The sequence below is a fragment of the Alexandromys fortis genome, unplaced genomic scaffold, assembly GCF_014885135.2.
Source record: "Alexandromys fortis isolate MF-2015 unplaced genomic scaffold, M_Fortis_MF-2015_v1.1 scaffold_3, whole genome shotgun sequence".
Lineage (NCBI taxonomy): Eukaryota > Metazoa > Chordata > Mammalia > Rodentia > Cricetidae > Alexandromys > Alexandromys fortis.
In genome coordinates, this window is record NW_026067909.1 from 22,154,739 (window position 1) to 22,163,132 (window position 8,394).

At 39.6% G+C, this 8,394-nt stretch overlaps 1 non-coding gene across 1 annotated transcript; it reads right to left on the bottom strand.

Moving 5' to 3' along the window:
* Window positions 1-2,009: 2,009 nt before the first annotated feature.
* On the bottom strand, window positions 2,010-2,116 carry LOC126498949 (U6 spliceosomal RNA). The gene has a single exon (XR_007590927.1). It is a non-coding gene; the product is annotated as a U6 spliceosomal RNA (small nuclear RNA).
* Between the last annotated feature and the right edge of the window lie 6,278 nt (window positions 2,117-8,394).

The window sequence follows — 8,394 nt, forward strand, 5'->3', positions numbered from 1 at the left end:
TTGGGATGAGGCAGGGGCACACTAAACTTCCTGACCTTGTGAGCCTACTTGAGATCTGTTGCACAAGCCATTTAAAATGTTTAAATTTTCTGCAGTGAACCAAGACCATGCCTAACAGTGACATCTGAAGTCTCTAAAAGGATGGGGCCCCCACAATGATGATTCCTCCAGGAGTATGTTAACACCACTAAGCTGAAAAACACCACTCTAAGGTTGGCTTTGGATTACAAACTGCTCAGGACAATTTGGAGGTGGCTAGCTGAGATGATCCAGCCTTACAGTAAGACTACTCTAGCTAGGACTTGAAACAAGCCCTGCGCTTTACCATTATGTAGAGACTGGTTAACAACTAATAAAGATACCTCTCCCAGGACTTGACAATTAACCCAAATTATTCTTTTCAGGATCTCATAAAGATGCCATCACATCCAGACAGCATGCAGTAAATTTAAGAACACAATGCTCTCACATTCCGAAGAGGTGGGGTGGGTAGTTTTTGGTCATTCAATGGGTTATTGATATTTATCATTGTTTAGGGAGGTTGGTTACAAGTTGTTGGGTATGGTCAGGAGGAAAGTTGAAAAAAGGAGATTAGATTTAGAGTTATACTCTGAAAAGATATATATATATATAGTAAAATAAAAAGGTAGATTATTGAATCCAATTTTAAAAAGCAACCACTAGTTTCAGATATTTTACATTGGATTGGACTTTTGTATATTTTGTATGAATTTTGTATATCGATATGAATTTGAGATTAATTTTGTTAAAACATACTATACATATGTTTCTGATCTTGTTCAAGGTATGGTACCTGTGCAAGTCATTTACAAATGTAATGCAAATTTCTAGCTCTTGAAAGTTATTATTACCAATTATTTAGAGTAATGAGAAAATGCTGGTTAGCATTCCCCCACCCCTCCACCCCACCCCTACTTTATCCAGGAGATTGCTTCTATTTCCCCTTCCCAGGGATATCCACGCATCAGTCTTTGGGCCCTCCTTGTTATCTAGCTTTTCTGGGTCTGTGGATTATAGACTGGTTATCTATTACTCACTAAAGAGTGAGTACATACCATGTTTTTCTTTCTGGATCTGGGTTACCTCACTCAGGATGATCTTTTCTAGTTACATTCATTTGCCTACAAACTTTATGATGTCATTGTTTTTTACTGCTAAGTAATATTCCATCGTGTAAATGTACCACATTTTCTTTATCCATTCTATGGTTGAGGGGCACCTAGGTTGTTTTCAGGTTCTGGGTACTGTTGCTATGAACACAGTTGAGCAAGTGTCCTGCGGCAGTGATTGAACATTCTTTGGGTATATGTCCAAGATTGGTATAACTGTGACTTGAGATAGACTGATTCCCACTTTTCTGAGAAACCACTGTACCTATTTCCAATGTGGCTGTACAATTTTGCACTCCCCCCAGCAGTGGAGGAGTGTTCCCCTTAGTCTACATCCTGTCCAACATAGGCTGTCATTAGTGTTCTTGATCTTAGCCATTCTGACTGGTTTAAGATGGTATCTCAGAATTATTTTGATTTTTATTTCCCTGATGGCTAAGGGTGTTGAACAATTCTTTATCTGGAATGAACATCTGGATCACATATCTCGGTCACACATCTGAAAATTAAAACAGAAAGATCTCAAATGGTCAAGATAGTGTCCAGATGTTCATTCCAGATGGTCATTCACAGATGTGCGATCCAGATGCTCATTCCAGATGTGTGATCCAGATGCTCGCGCCAGATGTATTCCAGATGCGCACTTTCCAGATGTGCTCCTGCCAGATGTTTTCCAGATGCGCACCTCCAGATGTGCTCCAGATGCGCACTTGCCAGATGTATTCCAGATGTGCTCTTGCCAGATGTGTTCCAGATGCGCATCTCCAGATGTGCTCCAGATGTATTCCAGATGCGCACTTCCAGATGTTCACTCCAGATGTATTCCAGATGTGCATTTTCCAGATGAGTGACCCAGATGTTCATTCCAGATGTGCAATCCAAAAAATGGAAGGCTTCACGAATTCGTGTGTCATGCTTGCACAGGGGCCATGCTAATCTTCTCTGTATCGTTCCAATTTTAGTATATGTGCTGCCGAAGTGAGCACTAGGACTTTTTTTTGTTAATCATAGTGAAAAACTTATAACATACAAGCAAAAATCTTAAGCAAGGAATCAAAACACACCACACTAATCACTTACAAGAAGAATATAAAAGAAAGAGAGAGCGAGTGAGCCAGTGAGCGAGTGAGAGAGAGCCAAAATCAAACTAGAAAAAAAAAAGCACACACTTCATTAAACACTAGCTTGGATTAAACACTCTATTCAAAGATGTTGAACTGATGGATTTTAAAACAGAAGAATAACAGAAGTTATGTCGCAGTGCTGCAGAGATGGCTTACTGGTGGAGAGGACCTGGGTTCACTTCTGAGCACCACATGGTAGCTCACTACCATCTGCAATTCTGTTTTGTTTGTTTGATTGATTCCCTATCTGGATATTTGCTGCAAGAATAAATTATATTATAATAACTTTTATTAATGACAGGGAATCTCAGACTTTTAGTCAAGAATATGGTTTAAGTTCAGATTCAAAGTAATTAAGTTTGCATTAATTGTTTAGTTAAGAAAGCTTGATTGAGCCATTGCACTTTACTATTTTTTTTTTTTAAGCATAACGACTTACTGCTTAGGAATGCTGTGTCTTTCCTACACTTTGTTCTTGTGGTGTTCTCTCTCTTGGACTTATCTATATGTACATCACTGAGGTTGAGTACTTGGATTGAAACTTTTACTTTTTGGCATGAAAAGCAATGTCTGAAACTATCCTGTGATTGCTAATCTTGATTATCAACTTGATACAATCTGGAAACAACTAAGAGGCATGCCTCCAAGTGGACCAGTAGGGAGCATTTCTAAAAAGAATTACCTGTAGTGAAGACCCTCTCCAAAACCTTCAAGAGAGGGTGGCATATTCTGGTCTACAAGTAAAGAGGTCTGAAAAACAAAAGCAATTTTGCTTCCCTGACTACTTTCACTTCTTGTTGGTCAGTGCATTTATCTGTGGCTGCTGCTGCTGCTGCTGTAATTCTTTGCTGGCAAAGGATTCCAGTGGGGACTGAAAGCCAGCAATCTGCCTGTTTCTCAGCTTATCTTGTGTGTGTGTGTGTGTGTGTTCGCGTGCACGCTTGTGTGTGTGTATATATGTATATATATGTGTATATATCTGTTGCTAGACTCTGCATCTCCTTTAGCATAAACCATTCTAGTAAATCTACTTCTGTGAATGTATTATGTGGTTCCTTGATTTTTGTTTCCCTAGAGAACACTGCCTAATCTAAGGTCTAATTCGTGGAGTTCACTTTGGGCAGAGTTACTATATGCTGTGCTATAGTTTACCCCAATGATTTCATCTCTACCCACAATACTAACATGTTAGGACCCATGTTTTTATAAAGAAAGATGCTGGGCTTTGGAGAGGAGGATAAATGAGCTGCTTGTGATGGATAGTATCATGGTCTCCCTTCATCTCAATGGTATGCTTTGAACTCTCTCCTGCTCCTCTTTCTAAAATGATTTTTAGGTTTTAGAGAAATTTGTGTTCAAAACATGAATACACAGAAAGGAAACTTGCCATATAGCTCCTGTCTACTGACATGTGCAGATCCCCTGATAGCAGCATCCTCCACCAGAGATAGCAGCATTTGTTACGAGTGATGAACCTACAATGACACATCATTATCACTGAAAGCCCAAAGTTTATATTAGCATTTATAATGCCATAATGTTATGGCTGAAATCTGGAATATTTCACACAGCCTCATGCTGTGGATGCTTATTATCCAGCTGTTATCCCATTTTGGAGAGCTGTGAAGTCTTTATGAGGTGGGGTGGGGCGTACTTGGCAGAAGTAGGCCAGTAAGGGTGAATCTTTGAAGGCTATGCCATGGTACTGGCTCTGGTCACTCTGTGCTTCCTGGTTCACTCTTGCACAAGCATATCCTTCTTTCTTCTGCCACCATAGGCAGAGGTGACTGATACGAATGGGGGTAGGTGGGAACTGCAATCCTCTAAAACCATGAGCCCAAGCAATGATTCCTTCTATGAAGTTACCTGTGAAATATTTGGTTAAAGCTTTGAGAGACCGACTAGAGGGTATCGGTTCTCTTCAGAGTGATGAGCTTCTGAGGATACATTTCCTTATGATTTATACAATAAGCAAATCCTTGCATTCACATTTCTTGGGAACTTGCATTTTTCATCACTAGAAAACCACATCTAAGGTAAGCCTTTCCATTATTAAACTTCCTTGGCATCCCAGTTGTTCACTAAGAAACTGTGAGGCAATGTGAACATATGGGGATCTTGAGTGCTTTTGAAGGAGCTTTCTTGTGGGTTATAACAGAATGCAGAGAATCACACCTGCCACCAGATACATGTGTCTAGTGACTCGTCCTCTATATTCCAGCTCTCCACATAAGTTCTAAGGAACAATTATTCTCATTTTCTGAGCTTTATGCAGATCGTCCTCTTATTTTGCTTACATTTATAGCAACATGTAGCATCTGGGTTGTGAGGAGCCAGACTAATCCAAGATTTTCTCAGAGGTCCTGCTGAAAGGACAAAGGGAACCTTAGTTCTGTGTCCTTGTCCAGGAGTGGCCTTAGAAAGGCGAGTCTAGGACTGGAGCCAGTGGAAGGAGTAAAGATGTAACCATGCCCTGACTCTTCCCTTTGAGCTGTGGTTATCCATCCTAAGACATCGGTGTCTGAGGTATCTTGTGTTCTCTTTGTCAACACTGTATGATCTAGCTCCCCATTGACCTTGACTGTTGCCCCTGCACTCTGCAAATAGTATATAAAATGCTGTACTTCTTAATAAACTTGCTTGGCATAAGATAGTGTTGGTGTAAGATGTCTTGACACCAGTTTTTATCTTCTTTAGCTTCTATCTTTATCTTTCTCATCTCCTGGCACCTCTCTCCCAGAACCCTGTCATTGGAGAATGACCAGTCCTGGTTCATGTCACCAGGTTACCTGAAGATGAAGTCCAGGCTGTAGTGACTTAGCCTCTTGAGGAGATTTAGGGGCAGCTAGTCTCCCTGTGGAATGTATGAATAAGCATTTCAACCTGGCAAAATTCAGAATCACCTTGCAAAAACACTTTTTTAAGGCATGGTTACATCTTTGAAGACATTTCTAGAGACCATTACATTAGAAGATAAGACCCATTTTCAAAGTGGGTAGCATTTTCCAATGGGTAGCTCTGATATAAAGCTATTAACCGAAAAACCAGCATGGATGGGACTGCTTTAGCTTCTCTGGAGGAAGTGTTTGTCCTTGGTACTGTCACCTTCTGATGTCTTCCTGCTCTGGATCTTCTGGCCTCCCTCTGTGGACTAAAGTTTAGTGACTTTGCACAGCAAGTCTGAGCTGTCAGTGTCTGGTTGGGACTGCTGAGGCATACAGCATTCCGTATGGGGCAGCTATGGGTTTTCTGGACTATGCAACCCTTAATGTGCAAATCTATTTAATAATCCCATAAACTCTCTCTCTCTCTTTCTCCCTTTCCCCATTCCATCTCTGCCTCTCTTCTTCCCTTCTTCTCTCTCTCTCCTCCACCACAGGATTTTGTTGTTCTTGAGAACTCTACCTTCTATACCAGAACAGCTCATTTCAAAGAACTTTTCCCGGGTGACCCCACAGAAGGCTAGAGTGACCCCACAGAAGGCTAGGGTGACCCCACAGAAGGCTAGGGTGACTCCACTATCTACATCAGCTTTGCTAATTAACATAAACGTGAATCTCCAAGGATGACTCTTTAAATTTTGTTCTCAATTTTGGTGACTTACTCAGGCTTCAGATTTTAGCACACACTGATTAAAAGAGAGAGGCAAAAATGGTATCCTACCATTGCTTGAACCGGGTTTTCCAGATTCAGGCAAGATGACAGGTACCAGGCAGATCTATGTGACAATGTGTGTGTTTAAAGTTTGTTTTTTGCTGTGTTTCTGAAATGAAGATGTCAGATATGTCAAAGTCACTTCACAGAAAAGAAGCCTCAGAGAAAGAAAGATTGCAACTCATCGAAACCAAGATCCCCTTAGTTTCCTCAAAATCCCCCTTGTCCCGACCCCACCTCTGCCCCTGGCTTGGGTTGCTTATGACACGGTGACCAAGCACATTTCACTCTGACTTAGCTCAATTGTGCATCTTACGTTACCTGGACAGTTCCATTCTCTTTGGTCCCCATATCAGTGTCTGCCAAATGAAGTGTCACTTCCTATTGAGTATGGGATGCCAACTACTAGTTTCCCGGGGACACTCCGAGGAGAACTCATTTTCTCCCTCTTCCAGGTGGCGAACATTGCTGGCATTAAATTAACTAGCGCAGTGTCTGAACCTAAGTAAAAGAATGGGAGACCGCCATTAACAACTGGACGTTCTCAAGAATCCATAGAGGTTCTGCTTCAGGCTATTTTTTGATTATACAAATAGGAATTCTGAGCTTTTGTTTTTTAAAAGAACATCACTAAAAAGAAGCTTCTCCTTTATATCTTAGCTAACTTGAGCTTGGTACTGTAAGTCTATTCACGTCCCAAGATTGTAAATCACTGTGAGATGTGTTTTTGTATTTATATGGACATTAGTGTATAATAAGAAAACATTATGTACTCTGGAATTCATTTTCTAGTTGATTCTGAGCAGTGCGACAGGCAGCTGGAAAATCAGTATTTTTCTGAGCAGAAGAGCACAGATATCCTTAAATATACCTCTTTTGAAATGACGAAATAGATGTTTCCCCTCTGCAGTGTGAACTAGACTAGTAATGACAAAAGGACTCTGCCAAGTTTTGCCTCTTCTCCTTAAAATTCAGGGTCAAATTAGACTTGTAAGAATGACAGTCATGAAAGTCATTGCAAACTGTTCACTATTCTTGCCAGAGAAGGGCTCATCAGTAAACAAGGGAGATCTCAGGGTGTCAAAGCTTGCTAGGACAGTTCCCTGTGCCTGTTTCTCTCTTGGGGCAGACATTAATTGCAGTTAAATGTGTTACACTTTAAGTCTATTTCATGTAATAATTTCCTGGGTTAATGATTATTTTAGAGTGACTAATCTAAATAAAACAAACAGATTTGAATATGTAGGCAAGAATGGTCTCAGACTGTCATCTGTTCTGCCGTCTCTGTCCCTCTTCTTAGCCAAGAGGTGAATCACAGGCATGCACTACTAGGCACGACTTCCAGAATATTTATATTTTTAAAAGTTATTATTACTATTATTTTTCTATCCACAAGTTTAGAAAGAATTTTTCTATTTTTTAAATTATTTGCAGTTGAAAAATATTTTAGCGTTTGAGAAACCAGGCTATAATAATTTCTCTCTCTCTCTCTCTCTCTCTCTCTCTCTCTTTATACTGGTCTATAAATAAGTAAATAATAAATTGTCACAATTTTAATTTTTTAGAGATAAATGGCACTTCTGCAATTAAAACTTTAGCATAACAAAGAATGAAATCAAGGAAGACTCATGGATTGTGAAATTGTGATTTCACAATTAATATTATAAAAATGGTTATTATAACAAGAATGAGCAATTCAGTGAAATCCCTCTAAAAATTCTAATGATATTTTTCAGAAATAGAAAATCAGATCTGAGTTTCATTAAAAAAGAATCTCCTTTAGCCATGACATAGTTGAGCAGAAAGAACAATGTTGGAGACATCGTCACTCCTACTTTCTAGCTAAACTAGAGTCATCCTAACAAAACACCATAGCACCACAACAAAACCAGCCACCTAGACAAATGGAGTACAATATAGGGAACAAAATAAATGAATACAGCTACAGCCATTTAGGTTTTGATAATGGTTTCAAAACCACACATGAAAGGACAGCGCATTCTATGAAGGGTGCTGGGAAAAGTGGGCATCTGCCTGTAGAAGAAAGAAACTAGATTCTTATCTCCCACCCTACACAAAAGTCATCTCAGAATGGATCTATGGCATTAATATATGACCTCAAATTCTGAAAGCTGTTAGAAAAAATACAAGTAAAATACTTCAATCTATAGACATAGGAAAGGACTCCTATATCCCTGGAAATAATATCCAGAATTGTAAGACAGAATTGTATGAAATTGAGACGCTGCAGCAAAGTAGAGGAAATAATGAACAGAGTGGGGAGGGGACAGATTACACAAAAGAGATGTTGGCAGCTATACATCTGGCGGGAGGTTAGCGTCTATAATCTATAAAGAACCCCAAAGCTGAACATCCAAATCCCCCAAATCACCTGATCAATAAGTGGATGAAGATATTCAACAGTTTTTTTCTCTAAAGAAAAAGCACAAATGGACAATAAATAAACAAAAAAAATATTCAGTGCT